The sequence below is a fragment of the Humulus lupulus genome, chromosome 1, assembly GCF_963169125.1.
Source record: "Humulus lupulus chromosome 1, drHumLupu1.1, whole genome shotgun sequence".
Classification (NCBI taxonomy): Eukaryota; Viridiplantae; Streptophyta; class Magnoliopsida; order Rosales; family Cannabaceae; genus Humulus; species Humulus lupulus.
The window spans coordinates 117,598,935-117,613,038 of NC_084793.1; positions in this window are offsets into that span (position 1 = coordinate 117,598,935).

Consider the following 14,104-nt stretch of genomic DNA (forward strand, 5'->3'; position numbering starts at 1 on the left):
ACTGTTGGTTAGTCTGATCACTTTTTTCACTCCCAGCAGAATCCCCCTTATTTGGTAAAAGAGTCTCATCTAATTCGGCCTGAACCTTATCCTTTTCTGAACTTGCCTGAACCGTAACCTCTTCTGTACCTGCCTGAGTCTCAGCAAGCTCCAACTCTACATCCTTATTTCCATCTGAACCCTGTTCCTTTTCCTCCTTATTTGATTTGGACTCCTTCATGACCCACTGAGCATTCTTATTCTTCCTACAATCTGTCATTGAATGACCAAAACTAGTACAATTCTTACACTTAATTGGTAACCATTCATATTCAACCCCTTGCTCCATGATTTGGCCATGTTCATTGATATACTGTATACTTTTTGGTGGGTTATCTGTAACTTCCATATCTACTAGAACCCGAGCAAACTGAATACGTGAGCGTTCTCTTGTGTATTTGTCTACCATTATTGGCTTGCCTATTGTACTTACAAGGGCACTGAGACATTTACTACCCCAATATTGAAGACCCAAATCTTGTAGACGAATCCAAAGAGGAACAGAGCGAACTAGTCGAACAGCACTTAGATCTGTCATCCATGGTCGAATTATTACAGGTTTCCTATCAAAGTGAATAATGCCATTCTGTAGAACATGGTCCCTTGTTGCATCATCATTTAACTTGACCATTTCTTGGATTTTGGATTATTACAACATTTCTTGGATTTTGTAAACTAAAGTATTTAAGCTTCCTATCAATATAAGTTGCTTGAGACAGAGCCTAAAGATTGTTCTTTCAATCTCTATAGAATTGAATGTACATAACATTCTTGGCTTTTCTAAATCCAATATTTAGAAATGTTCAGCTAACCATTTCTTTTCTATTGACGGTTTCTTTACACCATTCCTAATGATTAGAACGTTTTAACTAATAATAATAAGAATCACAACAAAATAATTCTGGTCGAAATCTTCAAATGATTGTGTCATGTTAGCCATTCAAGTAAAGACTATTTATACATTCATTTAAATCAATCTCACAATCCATGCATAAAGCAATGGACAAGAGTATGTAAACAGATCAAGTTTGGTTACAGTAGAATACATTTTTTCAAGTAATAAATTCTTCTGACTGTTCATAGCCTTTGGCTATAAACCTAACTTTGAAAAGTCTATACTTTCCTCTGTTCTCCTCTTCATCTTGAATATCCTGTTTCAAACTGATGTTCAATGAACTTTAGTTGGATGTTCAAGAGCCCAGATGTCATAGAATTCCAAATTCCATTTCTTGATTCATGGTGTTTCAACCATTGTTTTCTGCAAAACTTTTTCATTTCATATACTAGTATGTGAATGAAGTATAGTTAGATTGTGTTGTACACAATTTAACTATCTTTACATTTGTAATGGAGTAGTTACTAACTAATTCTCCCACTACAACTATGCTTTACAGAATTTGTGATATTCTTTGGTTTTATCATTGTTAATTATCAATAACTCGCTTACTTGACTTGTAGTCATTATTTCTAGTACAACTTAACTAGAAAATATAGTGATTATAATAATCATGCTTCATTAAAGTAGCATTTAAAGAGATACAAAGTCTTTTGTATTCTTTTATGATTATTAAACTGCTTCACTAAATGACTTTATGGAAAATTTTCAATTTATTCACATAAGCACTTGTGAATCCCAACATCTAAGTCTTTGATTTTTTACAATCAACCATGTACAGAGTATAACAAGTGTTAAAATTATAGAAATAATAAAAATAATAATGACTACTCATTATCTATTTAATATGATATAATATGATTATATTTCGTTACAAAAAATACTAATTTTGCTTAGCATTCTACTTGTATGTGAGTTGGGTTTGAATTCCAAGTTCACATGCAAATTACTTGAATTCCAAATTCAAGTTTAGACTTCCTTGTGATCAGATCAAACAAGTCTCTAAGTGACCTTACTTTGAATGTTGCATAAAAGATTTCTAGAAATTTTCTTTGCATTCAATCAAAATTTAAACATATCTAAAATAGATGTCAATCAATATTGACTTACTATTTATTATTTCCTTTAGCTTTCAACATTAAAAGATTCAACATACATCTCTATGTATTAGCTAAATGATTATGTGATTTTTGAACCTTGATTAGAGAAATGTCTTTTGCTTAACTTTAATTAACAACCTATATAAACAGGGAGAGAACCATTAAATGGTTGCAATAAAATACTGCCTTTTATTTGTTTTATGTGTCTAATTAATTACAAACCAATATAAAAAATTATTCACAGATATGTTTCACTTGGGGTAGGAATAAAAATGTCTTATTAAATATATGATTTGTAAAATAATGAATAATGAATAATTCATAATTATCATTTATACTCATTGATGAAATAGGTGGAACAAGTATATTTTAAAAAAAATTAACAATTGAATTTATTATTCAAAAGAAATACTAAACTCGTTCATTCATCAAATAAGGAATCTAGAAACAAAGTTTATAGAAAAACAACCTAATACAAAGTTGAAAATGAAAAGCTAATTTACATGTTAGTGATCTCTTGGTCTACCAAATCTGCAATCCTTTTCTTGTTTTTCTTTCGCATTCTTTTCTTTTCTTGAATAATGTGTTTCTGAAAACAAGACAAAAATACGGTGGCATTAAAATTTGAATCAACTATTTAAATATATATTAAAAAGAGATGAGCAAATCATATTTACCATTTCTTCTTGAAAACTTCTTAAGTGATCAAAAGAATCTCTTTTGATCCTCTATCGTATCTTGTATGTTGATCTGAGGTTCACATATCTTAATCTAAGATCATCTGGCATAGTTTTTAGTATGCAATGACGAGCCAAATAATCAGATCTCATCTAATTCGCATATTTTTTATGACTATCATAATCAGATAAAGTTGATGGCTCATTTGGAGGCACATCAATGATTGCATCATACACCTTTAGTTCATCTAGAATTATATGTATGTTTCTATACCAAACATCTAGATTGTTGAAGTCTAAATGAAAATTACTTAGGAAGCCATTACGAGGATCAACTGGTTCTTTCTAATTTTGAGGTTCTTGATCAGGATTAAGAGGATTAACCATTGTTGCTGGAAATAATAAATAAAATATAATGAATTAAAACATATAATAAATATTATATTTAATTTGGAAAAATAAATATGATGCATGAATGCAACATATAAAAGCACATAAAAAATATACTAATCCACGATAAATTAATTCGAAAAGTTAATGGACTGCCTTAGGGTAGGTCAGACTAAAATTAATTTTGAGAAAAATCTCAATTTCATCAAAGAAAACTTAAAAAACCCTTTTTCTCTTTTGACTTATGAACTACCGTTAGTTTGGTCAAGATGCACTAGTCGTGCTTGAAAGCCTAGAAACACCTTTGGAGTGTAACCCATTATTTTCAACCAATGACTTAACTCAAAAGCGTGTCTTAGGGTTAGTCAAACTTGAAATACATCACTAATTATATTCTCATAAGAGAAATCAACCTTGAGATAAAATAAACATATTTGGAATCCTTTCCTTAGGGAGGCCGCAAACGGAGGCGACACGAGGCCCTTCCTATGCCTTTCGGTGTTCAACCAATAATGGAGACCATGAGACTTATTGTCATAACTCCCTCTCCCACTCACTATTTTGGCAAAATATGTGTTTTTCACAAAATCAATATAATTATTTTTACCAAATAATATTCTATTAATTACTAATCTAATTAAGTAAAATCTAAACTAAAAAATTGTGCCCTTAATTCTAATTTTGCTTTAACTAAGAGAATAACATTTTTATTTTAATAAATTTTTTTCATTAAAATAACAAATTAAACAACTTTAATTTTTATTTACCATCTTAACTAATTAAAACTAAATTTATTATTATATGAATTATCATATATAAACATATAACAAAAATATAGGACGTTCCTAATAGTATGTTTCTACATGAATGTAATGCATGCTAGTTGCATATTGTGTGGGTATATGAATGGCATGCTAAAATGCTTGACAAAATATTAAATATTTTAATCACATTCAAATATTTATAATAAATAAATAAAATAAAAGCGGGTACGATAACTTTTGGGTATTTCTAGAAAAAATTACAACATTTGCAAAAATATACATGAAAAATGTAACCTAGACCAACTAAGGCTTGATAAAGAAAACTTTGATCTTCAACCTTGAGATGTAGTCTTGTTGAGCCAATGCCACACCTTTTCCATATCTATTTTGAATTATACAACTTTTTAATTATTTTAAACAAACTTTTAAAATAATTAAACTTTGGGTTTTAACACCCAAAAGTTTCTAAGGCCCAATTTGAATTTAGATAATTTAATTCAAAAATAAAATTAAACAATTTTATTTTAATAAATTAAAATTCAAGATAATTTTAATTTTGGATATTTTAATTAAAACAATTTTAATTATGAAAGATAACAATTAAAATATTTTTAATTAAGGTAAATAATCACCATTATTTCAATTATAGAAATTACCAAATTAAAACCATTTTAATTCAATTTATAATTTTTAATTAAATGAATAATTAAAAAATATTTATGGTAACAACACCCTAAGTGTTGTACCAAGGGGCGGTGGCAGCTGGAGGTCCGGCTGGGAGTGGGGCGGCCCGTGGCTTAGGTGCGCAGGAGGCGCGGCTAGGCAGTAGGGGGCGCGTGCAAGGGGTGCGGCTGGGCTCGGGCTGCAACATGTAGGGGCACGACGTGCAGGCGTGCATGGGTTGGCGCGCATGTGCGGAATGGGCAGCAGGCACGGTGCCTGGCAGCAGCTCAGGGTCGAGCTCGGGCTCGGGGCTCTGGTCGGGCCATCACAGAATTTTTAACCCAGAATTTTTTAACAAAAAATTACAAAAATCCTATGCCCCAAATTGGCTTACAGATTTCATCTAGAAATTCAAGAACACTTCATAAGCCCAAAAGCACCATAATAGACAACCCTTAAGAATCTATCATCATGAAAATAAACATCCATCCATTCAAACATATATGGCATATAATATAAATATGCATATAATCCCACACATCAATCAATAATATGTATAGATTAATGAACTGATGTGGTGCCAATTGTTGAAAAACCATTTAGAGCACGCATCGAAAACTTAGCGTGGTGGGCCCATTGTTTTGTTTATGAACAATAGAACAACAACAATAAAAATATTTCATTAATAACATAAAAAATTTATATGACCAAGAAAAAATTCCAGAAACATTATCATACGATACTATTAATCATGCAACAAATATGTATATAAATGTACAATATATTTAAATACAACATATAAACACAAAAAATCAAGAACATAAATTTTATCTCTTGAAGCCTATCAAGTGTCCTTGAGTCTTTTCATATTTTTATCGATCTTCCAATCCAAAACTTTAAGCACTCAAACCACGATCTTTCGGAGTGTTCTCTACACCTCAAGATGTGTGTGGGCACATAGAGAACATGGGTTTCTATTTTAGGAATCACAAGTATTTCTCAACACATGAGAACTTGGATTATGGTCTAAGAATGACTAGAATAAAGAAGAAGAATGAAAACTTTTTGTCTGACAAAAAGCCCTGAATGATTTGTGTTCTGTGTATTGTGTGTATGTTTTTTTTTTTTTTCTCTTCTTCTTCTATATCATATATATATAGAGATTCATATTACCATATTATTCATAATAATAATAGTAATATAATATGTTATAATGATGATGATAAGATTTGATTTAGATAAATATCTGACTTACAATAATTTAAAAAAAAACTATTTTCAAATTATTAAATAATTAAATAAATAAAATAAGAACTACACTAATACAATATCAGTACAAGTAGTACACACATGGCATAGTCCTTGGATTCTGTTAGGCATTTGCTGCTATTCTATTTTCAGGGATTTTGCATTTTTCTTTTATTTAATTATTTAACTAAATCAATCTCCCACAAAATAAGAAAAATATGACAACCATATTTCAAAATTTAAATTCTATATTCAAAATTCAAAATTAAAATTGGTGATCATCATTATCATCACCTTTTAAAATTCAATAAATTAAAAACTATGTTTGACTTACCAACTTTGTTTTCTCCCACTCAAGTAAAATAATTAATTTAAAAAACTAATTAATTAATTTATATATATGAAATTTGAAATTTTATATATTTAAATTAATGAATATATTTTTGAAATTAATAATTAATTCTAAATTAATTATTCAACCTCAATCATCATATAATTGCATACTTGACCCGAAGAATAAAATTCTTTTCAAATTCCCAAATTACAGTTATACCCTCGTATCAACTATTACCTTGATATGTTGTTGGTAGAGCCACACTGGGGACCTATGGACCTATAATATCAAGCTCCAATAAATATTACATTATTAATCAAAGCTCTTTGATTAAATAATCATATTTATTAATCTCATGATTACTCCACTAAAAATATGAGCTTGAACTCTTGATAATTATAGACATATATTTACTGAGTACTTTATCAAGAATTAAGTATCCATTGATATAATCATTACATACATCGTTAATCCTTTATTAATGGTTCAAAATTAAAATGGAATAAAATTACGTTTTACCCTTTTAGCTATATCTTGTTCCTAGAGTACCATTGACGTTACTAGTGAAGGTTGTGTCACAACAAGTTTGCGGCATGAGCACTCATACACTTTTTAATTCCAAAAGTCAACTCAATAGGGAACCATTATTCAATCTATAGGAATGTATAGATTCCATATCTGTTAAACTACGTCCCTAGCCATACATCACTGAGTCCCCAAAACAATTGTTCTTAGCCTGATTAATCTGACAAACCTTAACGTATGAATCAAAGGATCAAATGACATATCTAGGAATTCATAGTCCAGTTCTACATACTCTCAACATGCAAAGTACCTCCACTAAAGTGTCCTACTACACTAGTAACCCAGATCTAGGTCACATGAAGTCATAATACTAGTGGACCGTACTAGCAGTAATTAATTTAAAGATTCCATAACTTTATTTTACTGCGAACTATTTAAGTTTATTATCTTAATCTCAATCCTCCCATACCAATATGAGATTAAGACCACATAGATAAACTTTGGAATTTTCTGATATTCACTTAATGTTATCATATAATATCAAACATAGTCTATATATATAATAATCTAATTCAATTATTTTTTTCATTTAAAATATTTGTCAAATACAATTGCTTTAAGGGCACTATTCCCAACAATGGATACCTGAAATAACATCTACCATGCAATGGGCAACATTGTCCATTACCGAAAAATCAAGCCCCATGTTTAAAGGGGAAGAACTCGAGGCACACTAGCAAAATGTGTGCCTACCACAAGGACGTGGGCCACAAAACCGAAGAATGTCATCGGTTGAAGGACAAGATTGAGAATTTGATCAAACTGGGACATCTCCACCAGTTGGTCAGAATGCCAACAGAAGTTCTTGGACTGCCAGCTGTTGCCGAACAATCTTTGGCCCAGGGTGTGCAGGGACCATACCGAGCTTCTCAAAGAGGGTATGCTCTGGGATCGGGAGCATAGGCCCCTCAGGGGGCCCTAATAATGCAATCGCCTCGAGGTTCTATGGCTCCCGGGCCTAGGATGCCATATCCTCCTGGAACCGCGCCTCCTCGAGTTGATGGCCACGTGGCCACAATATCGAGAGACCCACATCTAGGAGGACCTTCCTGGAATAATAAGAAGAGATACCTCAACGAGCTCGATCATGACCATGAGGTGTGTGCATTTGTCCAGACTCTGATCCAGCACCCAAAAACTGATGAACCTGTCCATAACGTTCATGGAGGAAGATGCACGAAACGTTCATTTCCTACATCATGAACCCTTGGTCATTGATGCCAAAATCGCCCACAAACAAGTATCCCGAGTGTTGGTTGACGACGGGAGCTCTGTCAATGACCTATTCAAGCTAGCCTTTACGACGATTGGGCTAACAGAGGCATACCTAGCCTCCTACCCTACGCTAGGAAATGAGGTTCGAAGCTCGTTCAAGTACTACACCTTCGTGATGGTGGATTGCCCCACTACATACAACATGATCTTTGGGCGCCTCACTCTAGTTGACTTCGGTTCCATCATCTCCATTTCCCTTCTAGTTGACAGGGAGATTAGAAGAATGCTCGAAAATGTTATCATGTGTAGTGTCTCAGAATTTTACTTAGCTAGATAGTATAGTAGTAGTATAGTAATAGCTTGTAGTATTTTAGTTTTTGTGGTTATTGGTTCAAGCCGGGATTTAGTTGGAAACTCAAAGAAACATTTATAGATTTGATAAGTTTAACTTATAGCTTAGAAATATTAATTATAACACAAGGTTTGATTAATATAGCTAGTCCTAGAAATATTATTTATTATAACCTAAGGTTCAGATAGAACTAATAAGAACGTGACACTTGTCACAAACATGTTTATTAAGGATTTAAGCATTTTTGATGAATAATTTAATAAAGGATAAATCTAGAAGCTCTAGAACCTTCCAACAACTATTAGGACCACGTTTTACTCAATCAAAGTTGTTTAAACAAATTCAAAATGTGCTGAAAGAGTGTAAAAACGTGTTTGATATATCAACGTATGCCGATATTTCGCAGCTATAGGGGCCGATATATCGCCTACGAGAGATACGAAAAACACGTCGACTTCGCATAAACGAAAGCATGAGACATAGGTAGGGGCGATATATTGCCTAGGGTAGGCGATATATCAGCTCCTAGAGCCATATTTGAATCTTTGTGGATTTAAATTAGAAACAGCCCCCAACCACTTGGACTTGCTCTTGAACGTTTTTGACCGAGTTTTGGGTGTCTGTTGAAACGAAAATTCAAAACTTTTTAATTATTATTCATTTATTTATTCATTTTAAAAGGGGTTAGTTTCACTCCTTGAAATCTATAAATAAGACCTAGTACTCAACCATTTCACTCATCCTTCAAGCATTCTTCAGAGCCTCCAAGCTACTAAGATTACTCTATAGGGAAAAACACTTGGGTTTTGGGGTAAAAGATTTTCCAATCTAAACTTTTCTAAACACTTGGGAAGTAAGATAGATTGTTATTTCGGTATCGAGGTGTAGATCAAAGTCATAGTCCATTCAAGGTATTCTTATCCTAAGGTTTAATCCATCATAGTTCTTTTATTTCCTTCTATTTTCTTTCAGATCCTAACTTATTGTTATGGCTTTTTGGTTAGGTGTTTAAGTTTCTTGAAACTTAAGGTTTTCGGTAAGTTTCTACTTTGATGGTTTAGTTCTCTTTTTCATCTCCTTTTCTTTAGAAACTCATGACTCTTATTGTTGATTTTAGGAGTTTTCCAATCCCGTTCTTGTCTCCAATATCCCAATTTTTGGTAAGGAAAATAGGTTAGATTATATGTGTTATGATATGTTATGTGATATGTTATGTTATGATGATATGTTAAATATGTATATGAATATATGTTTCATGTTATAGTCACTTGGGGCTTATAGTTGCTTAGATAGCAAACCCCAAGATTTTTATCATTATCGTGGTTTAGAGTTATGATTTACCCTACTTCGATTAGTAGACAGAGGACCTAGATGGGTTATTATATACTATTTTGTGATCTAACAAACCTCGATTAGTAAACTGAGGACCTAAATTGTTTTATCACGTACCACGGTAATGAGTTAATGACCATTAATATTGTAGTCCTATATGATATACGTTTTTACGTTATATGTTTCATAGTATATGTTTTATGATTTATGATGTATCTTTTAGTAGATTTTCCTTGCTAGGCATTAGACTCATTCCTTTTATTTTAGATGGTGCAGGAAAATGAACTTGGAAGGCGGGACAAATTTGTGGCAGCTTGGCATGTGTATTGGGGATGGATGGATTGAATGGACTGCGGGAAGATCGAGGATGACGTTGTTTAATGTCTTTTAATTTATGCTTTATGTATTTCTGCACTTAGTATTTAAGCAATTGATTAAAGTTTATGTTTTTATGTTTTATGTACTAAACAATGTGTACCCATACCTTATTTTGTATTTCGTACCGTATTTTAGATTTTTTATTAAAGTTACAATATTTTATGTACGTATGTATTCCAAAATATTAGTTATGTTTAGTAGTTTTAATGGTCCGAGGTCTAGAATTAGTCGGGTCATTACAGTTGGTATCAGAGCCACAGTTCATGTGCATGAAGTTCTCTTTGATACACATGCACAAGCTTCAGATCTAACCGCCAATGTAAGTGTTTATGTTATGATTATTATGTTTATGTTAATAGCTAACGTTTTAGCCATTATGTTTTCAGTTAAAATGGATGGAGCTTGGACCTATCATGATATCTGAGCCATTAAGGCATTGAAAAGGATAAGAGAGGCAAGGAATACAATAGGAGTGTTAGAAAGAATCACTCAAAGATTGATCCAATTTCACAAGGGGATAGTTCACCTTCAAACTACTAAGCAAATTATGATGAGAGCTGTGGAGCAATATGTTTTAGTAATTAGGCTTTTTAAAAATTTTCCTTCTGTAATTTCAACATTAGAAAAATTATGGGAGAGTATGGATGATGAAGATGATTTACCAGTAGCCATGAAATATTATTTTCGCATACTTAGGTTCACCTCTAAGTTTGAATTTCAATTCATAAGTGAACAAAAGCATAATATCTTGATGAAAATTCTTCGAGCTAGTTTTGAGGCTCAAGATAAGGATGATTATGAAGAAATAGATTGTAACGCCCTACACTCCAAGGACCGTTACTGTGTGCCTTGTAAACAGTGCTAAACTCGCTAATCGAGTCATTTGGCCAAAATCGTGTAACTAAGTATGATTAGCGGTTTAGGGATTAAAAATTTTGGTTGAGATATAACGTTTCATTGGTACATTTACTGTATACAGTGGGATCCCAAAAATATAATTGAAAGGTCTATTACAGGAAAATATTTACAACCAGCCGATCTAAGTGGCAAAATAGGGCTTAACCCTAGTTCCTCTTTCAACCCTCAGCTGTGGCAGTCGAGCAGCCACATATGTACAGGTCATCACCTAAGCTCTCCAACTCAAGGATGATCTAGCTTTCTTTTGCCTTTACCTGCACCACATAACACCCCTGACCTGAAGCCCAGCAAGAAAACTCAACATGCTCATGAACAGTAATAACATGTCATTGAATCACAATGTGCATCCCTAGCAATAACAGCTTTCATCATGCATGTAGATAAGTTCAAATAAATGAGTGTGAGGTCCTGCATCTGAATAGAAGAATAATGAGTTACTCTCTGAGGGCCTGCTTCTTGAGTAGATGACTAATAAGTCAATCTTGGAGTGGGTGACTAATGAGTCACACCCTGCATAGGTGACTTATGAGTCACACTTTGTATAGATGACTTATGAGTCACACTCTGTATAGATGACTTATGAGTCTCACTCTGTATAGATGACTAATAAGTCATACCCTATGTAGATGACTAATGAGTCCATCTCTGTATAGGTGCCTAATGAGTCACACTCTGTATAGGTGACTAATGAGTCATGCTCTGTATAGATGACTAATGAGTCAATCTTTGTGTGGATGACTAAGGAGTCATACCCTGAATAGGTGACTAATGAGTCACACTCTCGAGGTCCCATACCCTCCTAGCCATGTGACATGTAGGTCACCTTAGCCTTTCTGGCTATGGCTCTAATTAACTAGCCCTTAGACTAGACAAGCGCTTTTAATTTTCATCGAACTTGAGGTCGGTCCGACATTAATGCTCATTCAAGTCATTCAATGCAGATGTCGATTAGATCTAATCTTTTATCGGCTTGCGTTAAGCACGCTAAGACCGTACTTGACTTATGAGCCAATCCCATGTGACCAGTGCTCAATACCACTGCCGAACTTGACTAATGAGTCACAGCTTCACAGTTTATACTGACACCATTGCCAATCCCTGACTAATAAGTCAATGCTTCCTCATTTAGGTAACACAAACAGACATATATCATATGTCAAATATTTAGATATAAGGCATTTGGCATGCTCAATAAGTAATCAAAAGCATAATTATAATCATGCACAATTACAGAGACTCAAGCTCTGATCAATCTCATAATCAACATTCATGCCATGCCCTAATCTCATGTATCTTATGCATTTTCAATGCAATCAATGTCCACATATAGAGAACTCAACATGCCTCATGAATAACCATGCATGTCACATATGGGGTGCAGTTTTCTTACCTCTGGTTCAAGCGAGAATTAGAACAAAAACGACCCTTGAGAACGATTGATCCTTGATCCTTAATCCTTTAGCGGTCACCTAGTCATAACCAAATACAAGCTCCGATTAATGAAAATCAACAATAATAGGGTCTTGATCTAAACCCCACTCTCGGAACCCCGAAATGTATCCACACGGTGAGTAGATTCGATCCCGGGCCTTAAGGATCGAAACCCCGAGCCAAAAACCCTTAAAAACACTCAAAACGAGATTTTGGAGGAAGAGAGTAGCACTACAACGCTGCTCCCTAGAGCCCCAGTGCTATACTCAGAACCCCCAAACCACCCAACAAAGTCCTGTGTAGCGCTATAGTGCCCTCTGATGGGCGCTATAGCGCTACCCCCAGAACAGCTCTCCCCCAAAACCTCCTTCTTCGACTCCTTCAATTCCAACTCGATTCCAATGCTTCCAAACCTCATTTTTGGTGCCAAATGAACTCAAAAACCATCCTCATATACCCTAAGCATCACAACCACAAGAACCCTAGCCAAAACTCCCAACAAAACCCATCATCCAACCTAGAAACCTCAGCTGAAAACCAGAGCAAACCAGGGAATTTAATGGCTAGAAACTTACCTCAAGCTCAGATTATGATGCTCTTCAATGGTGGAACACACTCCCAAGCTCACAAGACTTACTTCCCAAGCTTGAATCCTCAAGAATGGCTCAAAAATCCAAAGAGAAAATGGCCAAAAACAGGTACGGGAGAAGCTTGAACTTATGCTCTGTTTTCTCTTCTTTCTACAGCCTGAAATGGCTTATATCTATCCTAGGGGTGAAAAGACAAAAATAACCCTAGTTCAAATAAGGGCTTCTAAAGGCTCCCAAGGGAAAAATTGACATTTCCTACTTATCTCGTTAATCATAATTAACGCTCTCCAATTCCCGCTACTCTCAACATTCTCAAACACCAATAATTCATATCCCGTTACCCTTTTATTCCCGGCAATGCTCTAATCATTAAAATCAACCCGAGACTCATCTCGAGCCCTGAACTTAAACCTGTTATGACTAAACCGCTAATTAATATTCCATGATCGTCTCATGCCGAATAGCTCGAAAAAATCCACATTATAATGTGGTCTCAACAATATATCACTGACATGCATACAAATATACAATTACGCCCTCAACGTGCCAAATTACCAAAACACCACTGTAACGAAATGTGGACCCACATGCATGCATTTAACATCATATTATAATATAATTCACATAAACATGCATATAAACATTTAATATCATAATAAATCAATTATGGCCCTCCTGGCCTCCTAATCAAGGTCCTAAACCTTATTAGGGATTTTGGGGCATTACAACTATCCCCTCCTTATAGAAATTTCATCCTCGAAATTTATTTGAATAGCCCGGAATATAAATTCCGCACAACTGATTTCAATTTTCCCAGGTCATTCTCTTGACCTCACTGTTTCTGTAACATTACCTTAATTCAAGGTACACTCTGTTCCTTAGAACCTTATTACTTCTGTTATAATCTGAACTGGCTATTCCTTACTGGAATACTTAACCTTAAACTTCAGATTCTTATGACTCAACTCATGAGTTCCTTTAACCCATGTCCCCTGCATGCAATTACATAACACACTGTATTCAACTAACAGTGCTAAAGATAAGGCTGATCCAAAATCAACCTAACTAGTCCTATCCAGGATTCAAACTACCAAGATAGTCTAGGGCTCAACTTGCCCTTATCTCCTCACCCCTTTCCATGGTGATACTTTAAGGAAGATACATTATTCTACATTGGAACTCCATGTTCCTGC